The 13,138-nt window shown below is 39.2% G+C and overlaps 1 protein-coding gene across 3 annotated transcripts in view; it reads left to right on the top strand.

Moving 5' to 3' along the window:
* The window catches only part of RTN4RL2 (reticulon 4 receptor like 2), a 426,936-nt gene that overhangs the window by 150,951 nt on the left and 262,847 nt on the right, over nucleotides 1-13,138 (top strand). The window lies entirely within an intron of this gene.

Genomic DNA, 13,138 nt, shown 5'->3' with positions numbered 1-13,138 from the left:
ATTTAGAGTGTCCAATCCACCTGCAGCATGTCTTTGGGATGTGGGAGGAAACCGGAGCACCCGGAGGAAACCCACGCGACCACAGGGAGGACATGCAGACTCCGCACAGAAGGCACCCCAGCCGAGGATCGAACTGGAGAACCTCTTGCTGTGAGGCGGCAATGCTAACCACTGCACCACCGTGGCCGCCCTATATAAGTGGTAAAACAGAAAAGGAAATAATATCTAACAGACAGTAATTTAGTCTGCTGTTAAAGACTTGTACATCAGAATGCTGCAATCAGCTGGAAGCAAGGTTGATTCCTACATCATGCTCTGGTATACCATGTTACTAGTTGTTGTTGTGTCTTTCGGCTTTTTCCAGTTAGGGGTCGCCACAGCGGAACTCCAGTCCGCTAATGATTGGCAGTAGATTTTTATGTGCCGAGTTGCCGGCCCTGATGCACAACCTTCAACAAAGGTACGCCCATTCACGCATGTCTCCACACAGAAGACGCTCTAGCTGAGAATCGAACCGGATAACGTCTTACTGTGTAGTGTTGTTATAAATAAGCTCTTCATCATCTCTAGCCTACAAGGATCATCTTTTCATAGTAAGACTTGAGTTATTCACTGATATGTTAGCAGCACAATACTACACAGTCACAAGCAGATGCAGGTGGGGAGCAAACACTGTCTTCCCAATTATTTTGTTAGATGGCATTTCTTTTGGCTGGCATTGTTTGATTAATTTCATAACACGAACAGCAACATTTGTCAAACAACAATGAAATCTGTTGTAGAGGAGTGTGAATGATAGTGCTTGTGTGTGTGTGTGTGTGTGTGTGTGTGTGTGTGTGTGTGTGTGTGTGTGTGTGTGTGTGTGTGTGTGTGTGTGTCAGAGCTGATTGAGTCAGAGACAGAAACAGGCAGAGACAGAAACCATCACTATGAGCGTTTTTTTAATTTTCTTAAGTATACAACATATTTTGTAAGCAATGATTTTATATCTTTGTGATGGTTATAACCTAAATTAAGTAAAGTTTAATTCTCACAGCACCTTTTAATATGCATTCCAAAAATGACACTAGGTACACACTGGTCTGCAGTAGTTTAAGTGCTACAGTACTACATAACATACATCATTTTGCTTTGTTTTTCATGGTATGAGCCAGGACAGGAAACCTGTAAGTTTCTTAGTCTTAGAAATAAAAATTAAATGGGCTTACAGGTGTCTTTTGGTCAGAAAAATAAATGCAATTAATGAGGCTACATGGAAAGTGACGTATTACAAAACTTCCCTGGAACACTCTGTTATGAAATTAAACCGTCGCTGCTTTTTCATAGTCAGGTGCTCACTGGAGTGTGTGCTTTGCTCTGTCAGCATCCTTTGATGTAAAGCTGGCCCTTTTTTCATAACTACTTCACAGCTGAGTGTACTTATCTTCTGTTTGTAGACCATGAAGTAAATCAAGCCCTGGTGCTTTCTATCAGATCTCATCTCTGCATACAGTACTCAGTTCTGTTTCAGGCCTGGATCCAAACCTGATCTGCTCTTAAAATTCTCATTAGCAGCAAACCAGCTGTGCTGCACACAGCAGGGGTCTCTGTTCTGAAAAGAATAATCTCTTGAGAAAAAAATGCTCCCACTTATGGATTGGTACAGGTCTCTACTTCATGAAACAATTAAGGCCGGAAGTTAATCATCTTGTGTTTAAAGGCAAGGTTATACTGAGTACACAAACACACACAAACAGAAATGGGATCTCACTCATGAAGACTTGCTGAAAACACTGTTTCATCAAGAAATCGTACAGCTTTATAACAGTGTTCTTAAGAAAGATCATTTAGGCTTTATTTTCTTTTTAATATACTTTCCTCTAAGTATTATGTATTTCCTTGTGGATTTATTCTGATCCAACCAAGCCTAATATAATTTACAGATAGCTGATAGAGTGACGCTGTTCCTAGTAATGTTAACAGCTAAAGTTATGGTGACTATTTGAAATGTCAGGATTCATTAGAGTGAGTCCTGAAACAGACACTGGCCATTTTACAGAATATTCCCTTTTCTCCGAGGTATGGCAATCTCAGAATTAGTATATATAAGTTGGGGGAGATTGCCCCCGACATCAGGGTTTGCAGGGTCTTGCCCAGCTGCAAAAAAAAAAAAAAAAAAAAAAAAAAAAAAAAGAAAAGAAGATTAAAGAAGAGAGATGTCTGAGATTCATTCTTCTCTGGGATTTTCAGTCTTTTTTTTCACCATGTCTGCACTCCGCATTTCGAGTGCCGACCTTTCAATAGGGAGCCTAAAGTTATCCATGTGGTGATAGCAGGTTTCATTCTCTGACTGCAGTAGCAGCAACAATTATTCTGGGACCTATCACAACCTTTCCAGGTTGAAATGCATGACAGATCAGCAGTTTTCTCAACAGGCAAGCTACTTGTAATGACCTATTGGGAGAAGTAGCTGCACCAGATACCGATACCATATCAACAGGATCACTTTTACTCTATCCCCAAAGCCAGCAGGTTTACAAGTGCCTATTATAAGGTTACACAACAGTGTAGAAAAGGGAAAATTCCATTGTTGCCAAAAGGGAGGAAATGGCTGTCGATAAATCAGCTGGCTCCCAGCACAATCACCCACTGCCTTCGGCTCCATCTTTGAAAAGCAGCAATGAGCAGTTTCACTGTAGAACAATGTGATCCCCCTGAACTTTGATGCAACTCCAGCATATCCATCTAAATGAAAATAATTCTAAACAGAAATGAATCATGGTTCTCTTTAACATGAATTTTAAGAAAGGATTTGTAAATTTCATCTCCTGACTAGACAGAATTCTTTACTTTCAAGGAAGTCTAGATTTCCAGCAAAAAGAAAAAAATAATCAAGGACTACATGTCAGCAACTTTGACACAGTTAGTTATAATGCCAACTTAAAATATGCTCTGCAGACACTGAAGTTTCTCATTTGCAAGATGTTTTTTTCTCCCATTCATAAATGTTCTTGCCTAGTGTTGCTCAACACTGTAAGTCTGTCACACAAAAATGGACTAATTAAAGGAACTTTCTGATGCCACTTTCAAGATGAAACATGGGTTAGTCCTAAGAAACAAAGAAATATGACCCCAAAGCACTGGAACCCCCAAAAGCAGATGTGACAGCCACCAATAAAGACATATTCTAACACACAAACTTCAGAAATGGTTAACCAGCCAGATCCAAAATGGGATGGATAAGCCTGCCAATCTATCAATTAAGGTCCCAGGGAGGAGAGATTCTTCAAAGGTAGGCAAAATGTAGAATCTCTTCAAGAAATTGTTTAACAGGCACATGTTGGATCTCTTGTCTGCATTCCACTAGCTCATAATGAATAGATTTGCTGAAGACATACCTTGACCATAAAACAACTGGAATCCAACTCATTCATGAGTCTTGGATAGATCAAGACCAGTTGTAGCCTGAGTGAATGAGGTGGAATAGAATATATTTACTTCCAAACAGAAAGTCTGTTTCACTTAGCAGAATAGATTTGACAAATGGAATGTTTTCTTGTGGTCAGCTTCAGCCTCCTCTGATTCTCCTTCCAGAAAGTCCAGCTGAAGCAGACAATCTAATGAGGAAGTAAACCCTGAGGGGAAGCCAGCTGTCACAACAAATGAGATAAATATTGATGTCTTGTTCTGGGATAGTTTCCTGCACCTAAAGGGGTCAGAATCAACTGCCTTACCAGTCACATGGGACAGGCAGAATTAGTCATGGTCTTTCTTAAAATTTATTGATAAGATGTGGACTTAGTAGGAATGAGGGGACAGAAAAGACATATATATAAATGGATTCATTATCAAGTTCTTCTTGTCCTGATCAGCTGAACAGAAGATACAATACTAGCACCATGGTAAATCTTCTGGGTGCAGAGGGAAGACTGCATAGCAACTCTTTGTACTGAAGGTGGTGTCATCCAAGAGCAAATTGAAGGATCCTCTTATACCAACACCTGACAGTGATGTGAGAAAAGATGTCCGCCACACCCAATGAGACTAGATACTGTAGGGTTCCTGCAGATGCAAAGGCAGAGCACAGGCACAACTGCATAGAAAGTCAGTATCTGGAACTTGAAGTGTCAAGTGTGTTTGCTGAAACTGCAAAGTTCTAGACTGAGACAGATGTCTCCAGTCACTGGAAGAAAGCCTACTTGCCTCATTCTGAAGAAAGGTTAGCTTCAATGACACCTTTAATGAAAACAGAATTAACTCATTCCATGTGATCCAAGGTGACAGCTTGAAGCGTTTTGTTGAGAAGGCCTTAGCAGCTGTCAAGAAAGCTATAACCAGTCACTTGTGATGGCTCACCAAGACAGAATGAACTCAGGAAACTACTCTTGTGAACATCTCTGGATAACAGCCAGGAAGAGCCACTAACATGGATGACTTATCTAGGGCAGTCAAGAGGGAACGGTTTGCCTGACAGTTTATCTGTTAGGTAACTTCTTATTCTTCTTCCTGGAGAATCAGTCTAGTCTGGAAGAAGAGGTGGGGAATGGAGTTGAACATCACAGAAACAGCACATAATGCTCAGCATTTTTAGCTTCTATGGAAAGTGCTTGACAAGGTCCTTTGTGGACTGGCCAAAAATGGCTTCTCCATGGTAAGGGACATCCAAAATGACCTGTCCAAGCTCATTCATAAAGAAGAAGAAGAGTGTAATCCATGCCATTCTGCATAGGCACTTATCTCAGCCTGCTCCGTCAACCATACCATCACCATAATTAAAACTACAACAACCTACATGCAAGTCCACTGTAGAAGCCATGACAGTGGTCTTAATTTCTTGTTTCTTGACCATAAAATCAGGAAATCTGCCATCTCCTCCTGTAACTAGTAGGAAGGACTGAAACCAGGGCAAGTGATATAGAAGGCTGGGATATCTGAGCTTCAGTGTGGCAGAAGAGAACACCCTTTTGCCCACCATGACTAAAGTCTTGGATTCCTTATCAGGTTAAGATATTAAGTTGCTGTGGTCTCTGATGCCTATGATAGACCAAAAAGATCAGGTACAAGTCTTCCTAAAAATGCATGGAGAGGAATTCACTCCACTATTTTGAGGTCATATAGAGGATGCCTACCTTCTTGAATTCAGAGGGAGCAGAATTCACATGCTTCAAGGTTACAAAAGAATCTTTCTTTAAGATAGGATCCATGTGTCAGCTGCACCAAGGCTCCCTTTTATTCCCCAGATATTCATTCAGACATTTCTCAGTATGAGGGAAGGACTGCATAGGGCTACTCATGGGGGACTTGAACCCTTCTCCAAGGGGGGGGGGCATCCATATGTGAACAGTAAAGAGGGAAAAAATCCACTGTCCTTATCTATCCTACAGATAAAGTCCTTTGGATCTTTTCAGTCTACTTCCCAAGATACAGAGTGAGAGGCATGATCTTCCTAAACCCAAGCTATAGGATGATAGGTTGGCCCATACTAAGTCAATATATAAGGAAAATCAAGACTGATATGCCTAAATTTCAGAAGTCAAGAGACAGAACCAGGGGAATGCCCACCATGGCAGCCATTTGGAAAAATAGATCTGTACAAAAACTACAGCTGGCATAAGTCCATCTCCTTAACAGTGCACTCCCATACCTCCATACCTGTCATTACATGCCCCACCAGATGATAAACAGTTAGTAAACACTCAGTGCCTGGGCCTATCCTCCAGAGCTGGTTGCTGAGGGAGTACCAAGAACAGCCTGGCTATCAAGCCCTTGTTGTCTTAGGGGAGACTGAAGAAGAAGTGTCTTTGGTTCCAAGAGCAACCATTGAGCCTCTGCCAGGGGACTTAAGGGACAATCCTTCATGTGGTCTGGCCAATCAACTGAGGGAATAGTGCAGACACCCAAGTATGCCTCCTTGAAGGTGGCTGCTCAACGTGCATCTGTGACAGGCCTTTTGTTGTTAGCTTGATAATTTGTGTGAGCTCAACCTCTGGCTAGTAGAGAAGGAAATGGTAGCATAAGAGGTATGTAAAACAGCCTTAATGGCGGAATTACCTTGAGAAGATTGTGACAAATCTCTAGCCCCCTACCCATTTGTCATCTCGTGATGCTCTGGCATTATTGCAGGATCACATGTGTGACCATACTATCGCCAGTGCCTGCGATCATACTCTTTAGCCAGGCAGGACAGACAATACCAGCATTAACTTTGCTTCATGATCTTGCAGCTGTAAGAATAGTTGTAATCCAGTCTTGACTTTGAGCATGAAATTTTCCATATCAAATAGAAAGAAAAAGACCATATGTGTGAGAAGTAGAATAGCTCAAAGTGGCAGAGAGGTCATGCAATCCTTACTTGTTTTCTGGTTCATAGGTTCATAGATTGGTACTAGCTATCAGCCCTAGGGCCTATACAAGCCTAGCCATAACGATTCCCTGGCTGTTTCTTCCCACACTATTTACTTCCCTGGACCCCTGTCTAGCAGGGCAACTGACGTGATCCCCGGGGTGAATTTCCTTTCTCCCATCCAATTGTCAAGGTTCCTTTTGAAGAGGACCAGAGAGGCACTCTGCTTGATATGTATGGGCAATCTATTCCAGAGTCTGGGGAGTCTCTGGGTTAGGAACCTATCCCTCCAGCATATTTTGTTTATTGTGATGACAAGGTTTAGATCCCTGGAGCGTGTGGCTCTGAGGGATTGGGATTTCTTTAAGTCTAGCATGTCCAACAGCTCTGGGTTTGACATGGCCTTGTATGTTAAGCAAAGATCACCTCTGAGTAGACGATATGCGACAGAGTATAGCTGGAGTTTTTTAAGGCGGTCAGCGTAGGGCATCTGCTTTAGGCCTATGATTCTTTTAGTGAGGTATTTCTATGATCTTTCCAGTTGCTGCCGATGTCTTGAGAGGTACATACCAAATGGGGAATTGTATTCTATAATGGGTCTAATGAGGGATGAGTACAGTGGGACAATGACCTCCTTTTTTCTGGATGAAAAGCCCCTAGTGATAAGGTGTGCCACATAGAAGGATTTCCTGACTGTTGTAGCGATGTGGTTATCGAAGGTGAGACCACTGTCCACCTGTGTCCCTAAGTCTCTTATCAAACTTTCGGTGTTTAGTGTACTGCCACCTATTTGGTAATTCACGGATACATGTTTTTTCCTGAAGGGGATAACTATACATTTCTTGGCATTGAGCTTGAGTCCATGGCTCTGGCACCAAGCATCTGTTTCTGTAAGGCCCTTTTGTAGAGTATCCACATCATTTGGGGATTCAATAATGGCTCCCAGTTTGCAGTCATCTGCAAACTTTGTTATCCAGAGTCCCTTAGTGTTGGCCTGTACTTCAGAGAAGTAGATGCCAAACAAGAGAGGTCCCAGGACTGAACCCTGAGGTACTCCACCTGTCACTTGTCTGGAGCTGGATTTGGAGTCAGCTACTTTTACAGTGTGGGTTCTGTCAGTAAGCCAGTTGGCAACCCATCGAGTGACATAGGGATTAATGCCCAGCTTAGTAAGTTTATCTATGATTCCAAAGTGGGGGATGGTGTCAAAGGCCTTGGTGAGATCCAGATACCCTCATCCACAGCTCTGGAGACTGATTCGAAGAAGTCAATCAAGTTCAGGAGACAAGATCGGCCCTTCATTAACCCAAACTGGGTGGGGTCCAGTGTTTGAAGGTTGCCAATGTCTTTGTTTATAAGTTCCATGATAATACGCTCCATGGCCTTGCAGATAAGGCTTGTCAGACTGATGGGATGGTAGTTTCCAGGATCCAAGGTGGATCCCCCCTTGTGGAGTGGGATAACTGTAGCTATGCGCCACTCAGTGGGCACGAAACCTGAGGTGAGGCTATGATTAAACATGACACTTAGGTGCGGTGCCAGTTCATATTGTAGTTCATGTAGTACACAGCCCGGGATGTCATCTGGTCCCATGGATGCTGTATTCTTAGCTTTGGAGAGTGCGCTTTTTACCTGTGTGGCCGTTATTACCGGAATTTGACAATCTTCCGGTATTGAGATGGGCCCTTTAGGGGGTGAGAGGGGGTGAAGTTGGCACTAAATCAATCTGCCAGGATACTGGCAATATCCTTGGGATCAGTATATTTAATGCCATTCTGTTTTAGCTCAGAGCAGACCTGAGCATTGCCATTTAGATTCTTGACATAGTTATAGAATGCCTTGTTGTTGTCTTTGGAATCTTTGGCAATTTTATTTTCGTAACTAGCTTTGGAGGATTTTATGAGGGATCTCAGTTTCTTACTTTGGCTGGTAAGGAAGTATTTTGCATCCTGGGATTTTCCTCTTTTCTGCAACAGTTTCTTCCTTTTGTTGTAAAGTTTGTTTATGGCAGGGGACCACCAGATTGGCTTCTTTTTTTTGGATGAGAGCATCTTGGTTCTATTTGGGATAGCACGATTTATGCATGAGTGGATGTGCTCGTACAGTGCCTTAGTGTAGGATTCAGCAGTTGAACTTTCAGCTCCCGTCTGCATGGGTGTCATGAAGTTTGTCACTTCTGACTTCAGTAGCATGAAGTTGGCTTTGGAGAAGTTTTTTATGGAGGTTTCCTTACTGGGGGGTGGGGGTGGGATGTGGATGTTAAGGGTGATTAGCTTATGGTCAGACGTGACTAACGAGCAGGTGACCATAGGTGTGGAGCATCGATTTCCCATGTTGGTAATGACTAGGTCTAGGATATTGGAGCCCCTGGTGGGACTATGGATTAGTTGATCCAGGGCGTTAGAATTTATGAATTCCAAGAACCATTGGGCAAAGGTGTTGGTACATGAGTAGCTTTCCCAGTTAATGGCAGAGTAGTTAAAATCACCCAGTATTAGGGTGTTTGGTTCTATCTTATTATTTTCCAGTATGTTTAGAAAGGTGTAGTGAGAATCTTGGGGTATGGTGGGGGATCTGTAGCAAGCCACAATTTGGATTGCAGTCTTACCTAGTGTTAGTTGCACCTGGAGAATTTCAGAAACATTGTGTTGGGCAACTAGCCTAGTGGTGTGAATATCCTTGGTGAATATTGACACTCCTCCACCTTTAGTGTTTTGGTCCTGCTTTGGTGGCCTAAAAGTGTGGTAAGAGTTGTAGCCTGGTATTGCAGGTGTGCTCTCTGGAGGATCACATGTGTGACCATCCTATTGCCAGTGCCTGCATGATACAATGAGGCATGCATGTCTCCTGAATGGGGGAAGAAGAAATTTAAAATAGATAAACTAACAACAGAACAGAAAATCGACAGCTTCCCAACACAATCAGTATTAAGTAACATTATAAAAGATTGTACATGTACTTAACCAGTTAAGAGAACCCACATGCAATTAATACCAGTGAGAGAGTCATTTGTGACATAAGGTGAAGCAAGCAGTTTAGTGAGTTGGGTAAATTCAGTGTTTCAGTAAAAGGTTTAGTCAGGTACATACTGAGGGAGAAACGATGAAATATGAGGGGTCAGCTGTCAAAGGGGGATTATGGTCAGTAAGGCTATGTGTTATTAATAAATCATCTTTCACAGATCTTGATAAATCAAACTGTTTCTTGGTCAACTGGAAAGAATTCACTGCCTTTGAGTGGACTATGTAATTTAGAATAACCTATGACCCAGGATTTAATTACTCCAGCACATAGAGTGGGCTCCCCTTGTAATGGATAGCAGCCATAATGGAAGTGTTGTTTGATGGAGTAACTTACACTGAGGTCATAGCTTATGGGGTTAAAAAAAGGAACATATGAATACTTGTAAGTGGTTTCATAATTATATTTTATTTTCCAAAAGCAATAAGACTGTTAGAACAACTTACAGAGTATGAGAAAAATGGTAAAATATACAAAACTTTATTTACAGAACAATTACTTCAGTAAATATATCAAAGCCTGTAATGTTCTGAAAGGTCTCCATTACTGGAAATATCCAACAGGATTTGTTACTTGTTTGTCCCTTCATAAGGAACTTATTGAATTATTTGATAGGCAGGCCTGTGAATTACTGGAGGTCTTAATGAAAGACAACAAGCATACTTTAGATAAAAATAGAAATTAAGAAGTCGGATAAATCCATCACTCAAGATTTATTTATGGCTAATAAAACTGTCAGGTAAATTTTAATAAAGTAGATAAAATGTGTAATGAAATTAAAATAAGGGAAGTGTGATTATGAAACAGATTGTGTATACCCCCATCTGAAGGCTGTATTTAATATTTTGATTGAGAGTAAAGAGGTTGAGGAAGTTTGTGAAAGAGAAGGAACTGAGTTAACTGTAGATGTGTCTCCCCTTTAGAGCAGCTGATACCCCAACAATTGGAGCGATTAAAGAATCAGAGACATTCTGTACAGGAAACGCAGTTATATAGGAAACACAGTTCCACAACAACAGGGAAAGGAAATTAGAGAGCAAGAGCATGGGGAAAGAACAGAATTAACAGGATAATTTATTATTAAATATACAATATAATTTTTCAAGCGATTTTGCAATATACAATTTTATTTATTCCGAATTGTGAACGCTGTAATTTGTTGGAACATGGACTGACATTTATACCCACTGGAATAAGTGATATTGTAGGAACTATTATTAATTTTAGAATATATATGAGAAAAAAGAATTTGACATTATGGTTTGTCAATGATACTAATGATGACAGTTCTTAAGTAGAATGTTTATGCAGGAACAGTGTATTTAATCCTACCATGGTTCCTGTATTAATTCTATATAGTAAAATATGTGAAAGTTATTTTATTTATTTATTATTTATTATTTTAGAAATTTATTAAAACACAAACATAATAAACATTGGAAATATAATTTGACAAATAAAGAAAAAAGATTGTTGGAGAATATTTGTTCTAATAAAGGTATAAGACCTATAAAACCACACAAAGGGGACAGTCTTTTAGTTATGGCCCAACTAGATTTTATGGGAAGAATGTTAGATAAACTTCAGAATGACACCTACACAGCTGCTCTTGTGGACTATTTTAAGTCTGTCCAATTTCCTTTGGTGAGAATTAAACCGTGTACCTCTTGTTTGTGAGGTAAACACCTTAACCATTACACCAACCTCCAACTCACAATTGGATATTTGATCTGTTTACACAGGGATGTATCAACAATAAAGCTTATAGATATCTTAAGACTGACAAACCCAAGATTCCCAAAAATTCTGGTATCCTAAAGCTATATAAAGTTCTATAGACTCCCCTGAGACCAATCATGTGAGGGCTCTAACACTTACTCAATGGAAAAATGTGTAGACCATAAGGGAAAGAGTGTACGTGGGCAATTTAGACATTTGTTGAGGGATTCCTGGGAATTATTAATCTGTATTTGTGATGATTTGTATAATGATGATTTGATTTTTATTATGATAGATGCAAAAGAGCTATTTTCAGTGATTCTACATTCCATTGGGATAGAGCGGTTTCATGAAATTTTGGTGGAAAGAAGTAATTTTAATAATAAAGAGATCAACTGTTTATGTTAATTAATTGAAATGGTGATTGAAAATAATTATATATTTTTTGAAGGGGAATTTTTTCAATAAAAAGCAGGTGTGGCCTTAGCAGTGGCTTATCCTCCAGTATTTGCCAAATAGTTATGTTGTTTTGGAAAGAATAATATGTGTTTAATTTCAGATTTTGTAATAGCTGGAACTTGTATTGTTAGTTTTAAATTTTATATATATATATATATATATATATATATATATATATATATATATATTTTTTTTTCTGGATTGATACTATGGAGAAATTGTATGAATTTTTAGAATACATTAATTCAACTACTGAGTTTTTTTGTATTTTACCCATGCATATTCCCAAGACAGATTGTGTCATCTTGAACAGAAAATAGAAAAGATAGAGAAAAAGGGTTTTAAATCTAATATATATCATAAACCCACATATCCTAATAGTTTTCTACACTATAGTAGTAATGATCCCTTTATGCAAAAAAAAAGCTTTAGTAAAAGGGAAAATGGTCAGGTTGGCCATGATGGTGTCCAATAATGAAGAATTTTTGACAGAAATGCATAAACTAAAAGTGCTGTTTACTAGAAGATGCTATCCAAATGCATCATTAGTCAAACTGCATGATGAAATGGTTTCTTAGAGGAAAAATGGAGTTTACAAACCATGGTTAGGTATGGTGAATCAATTAATGAATGGTGAACACAGGGATAATAAGAACTGAAATATGATTATCATGTATAGGGCAGATTCTTTTGATATTAAATGTCTTATAACAAAGAATTGGGGTATAGTTACCCACACTGACAACTTAAGTTTAAAACTTGGTAAGTGACCTGAATTTGTGTACAAGAAAGAAAGAAATCTGGGGAATAGTGTGGTAATAAACTATGCTACAGAAATGAATGCCTCACATGGTGTAGGGGAATATGGTTAGATAGAGAAATATGGTGAGTTGATAATTAAAGGTTATTACAATTGTAATACCAAAATTGTGGTCTTTTTAGCCAGTTGCCAAAAATGTTTTTTTTTTCTATGTGAGTAAAAGCTAACATTCATTGAAAGAAAGGGTTTGTGAACATGTTAATTGATATTAGTTAGGAAATTTGATTAATGCCATTGCATATGGTTGAATATGCAACACATTCTTTTGTATTTTATTGAAGAAGATGGGTGGTCTACGGAAAGAATGGCGTGAGATGCAAGAGCTATATTGACATTTCATTTAACCATTGGTTAAATGAAAATACATCCATTAATAGTGTATTGAAATACAGGGTAGATCAATATTAGAAATTAATTATTTGATTTGTTTAAAAAATAGTAATAGGAACTGTATTTAATTTAAAACTGATGTGAGTTTTAAAAAGTGAATGCAATGTTTTATAGTTTTTTTTTTGTTTTAATGTGAAATGTATTTACACATGATAAATGGGGTTGGCCTAATGGGCCACATGACTTTTATGAATATCTAAATGTAAGTGCTTGTTTTAGAATGAGCAGTTCTGATGAAGTTTTGTTACCTTTGATGGAAGTGCTTAACTTTATTTATTAAGTATGCTTGCATCACAAGCAGTGGAGTGTGTTGTCTTCATGTATTTGTAAGGTGAGGTATGTGAGCCACCTAATAAAGTACAGCATAAAAAGGAAGAGAGTGTGTACATGAGGGATGGAACAGTGGG

This window comes from Protopterus annectens, chromosome 9.part0 (genome assembly GCF_019279795.1).
Source record: "Protopterus annectens isolate FY-2018-M chromosome 9.part0, PAN1.0, whole genome shotgun sequence".
In the NCBI taxonomy this organism is placed as follows: domain Eukaryota; kingdom Metazoa; phylum Chordata; order Ceratodontiformes; family Protopteridae; genus Protopterus; species Protopterus annectens.
Note: the sequence above shows the minus strand (reverse complement) of the source record. Positions and strands in the feature narration are given on the sequence as shown.